This window comes from Eubalaena glacialis, chromosome 7, assembly GCF_028564815.1.
Source record: "Eubalaena glacialis isolate mEubGla1 chromosome 7, mEubGla1.1.hap2.+ XY, whole genome shotgun sequence".
Classification (NCBI taxonomy): Eukaryota; Metazoa; Chordata; class Mammalia; order Artiodactyla; family Balaenidae; genus Eubalaena; species Eubalaena glacialis.
This window is the reverse complement of record NC_083722.1, coordinates 108,438,412-108,440,901: the sequence shown is the minus strand read 5'-3', so window position 1 is coordinate 108,440,901 and position 2,490 is coordinate 108,438,412.

Here is a 2,490-nt window from a genome sequence, read left to right as displayed (position 1 = left end):
TTCACAGGCAGATGCAGATGGCCCCCTACCCAGGCGTGAGGCCGCCAGGCCTGCCTGCTCGCCTTACATACCAGCAGGCCCGGCCCCACCACTCCAATTAGCCCCTGATTGGGCTGGAGGCTCTGAGCCGCTGATTGGGCAGGAAAGCTGAGAGGGGGCACTGCAGCCCTGCCTTGTGTGCTGATGCCTCAGCCGGGCCACCTGCTTCTATGTGACCTTGGGTGTATCGCTTGACTTCTCTGGGTCTCAGCCCCCATGGCAAAATGATGGGGGCTGAGATGCTTGATCCCTCCTGCGCCCTCCGCTCAGCAGAACCTGGAAATGCTGATGGGGAACTGGGCACACCTGGGCTGTGGAGGTAGCTGCTGAGGCCCTCCAATCCCACTGCCCCAGTGTCCACTCCTGTTCCCAGGCCACTGCTGGCCTTGGTGCCTCAGGAAGTAGCAGTTGGGGGCCAACCAGTGGGTTTACCTGGAACAGACACCCCAGGTCAACCTGTGGCCTCCTTTTGTTTTGTTTTATAAGAAAGAATTTTTAAGGGATGAATGAGCAATTTTTAAATTAAATTACTTCCCCAAAGTCTCCATAAATAAGGACAATGTCCTCTGGGAAAATAAACAAAGAATATTAATTCACCAGAAAGGCTGATAAACACAGGAAAATATCTTCGACTTCTTTGACACTCAGGAAATTTTAAATTGAAACAACGATGAGATACTATTTTCTCATCACATTGATAAAAATTGAAGACAAAGCGTTGGCAAGGATGCAGGGAGCCAGGCCCTCACTGCCTCTGCGTGGGGCATAAATTGGGTGCAGCCTACTTGGAAAAGGTATTCCCTTGAGCCCAGCACTCCACTTCTCTTTCCTAGGAGTGCATTAGTCGGAAAAGAAATAATTGCTGCATTATTTGGAAAAGGAAAAAATATATATAAGTTCCAAATGAATCACTCAGGCTCTGGCTGAATTACTCCCTTACTGTAGAATACTCTGCAGCCATTTAAAATGACGAGGTGGATTAAAACAAGGATGAGGTGGTAATTTCACACCCAGTAGAATGACAAATATTTAAATGCCCGTCAATACTGCGTGTCTAGGATGTGAAGAAATGCACAGCTGTCGGGAAGGTAAGTTGGTGGCCACATAGAAAGAATTGAGTAACATCTAATACAACTAAGACAGATTCGTGCCACATCCCATCCATGTCATTCTGGGTATAAATCTGAGAGGAACTCTTACACTGATACACTGCAATCTTAGCAAAAATTCAAAACAACCTAAATGCCCGCCAAGGGGAGATTGGACAAATCAACTGTGATCTGTTCACACGGTGGAATAGTACACAGCAGTGAAAATGAAATAAAACAGAAAGTATCTGAGGAATATGTCCCCACTTCTGAGAAGACAGAACTTGTGTGTGTGTGTGTGTGTGTGTGTGCATGTGTGTGTGTGTGTAAGTGAAGCCACAGAAGAAGGTCTGAAAGAGTTCATTCCAAGGTAGTAGCAGTGGTTACCTATGAGGAGGGTGTAGGATTTGAAGGGGACAGGCTTAGAACAGACTTGCAGTTTTCTCTCTGTAGTCCTATTGTTGGGATTTTTCCAGGGGACTCTTCATCACCAGAGGTCTGGATTGAGGGAGGCAAAGTGTTCTAAAGTGAAACTGGATATCACTGCCCTGCCTAGCTCCCTTCATGGCTCCCCACTGCCATGGGTGAAAGCTTGACCTCTTCAGTCTGTCTTATGGAGCCTCCTTCCCCCTGGAAACCCACAGTCCAACCACAATGAGGCTGTTGGAACTGGTTAGGTGTTGAGAGCTGGGTTTTCCCCTTTGTGTTTCCTCTGTGTGTGTATCTGTTAGATTGATGTCACAATGGCCCCAGTTTTTCACCCCGTCCATATCCATGCCCATTTGCAGTATAAGTTTGCAGCTCCTCCCACATGCCTTGAATCTGAGCTCGCCTTGTGACTTGCTTTGACCAACCCCACATGGTGGAAATGATGTCTAGTCCCAGCCCATGTGAACAAGCCTGCTGGATGCTGAGCAGCCCATGGCTCAGTCTCCCTGGTCACCCAGCCCACAGCTGGCCAACTAGCCAGCCCTCCAACTGACCACAGATGCTTGAATGAGCCCAGCAGAGATCAGCCAAGCTTGGTCCAGATCACCTGGCTGACCCGCAGAGTCACGAGCAACAGTACATGGTGTGTTGTTTGAAGCATGAGATTTGGGGGTTGTTTGTCACACAGCATAAGCTAGCTGATACACTCTTCCTAGAAGGCCCTCCTTTATCTCCACCTACCTTCTCTGGACCATTTCTCACTCATCCTTTTGGCCTCAGTGTAGACATCACTTCCTCGGAAAAGCCCTCCCTGACACCCTAGGATGTTCGGGACCCCCCTCCCTTGGGTTGCCAGCAGCCCCTCAACTTGCTCTGTGGGAGCCTCTAGCACCCCGAGTTAAAACACTGCCTTACCTGTCTCCTTGAGCTCTGG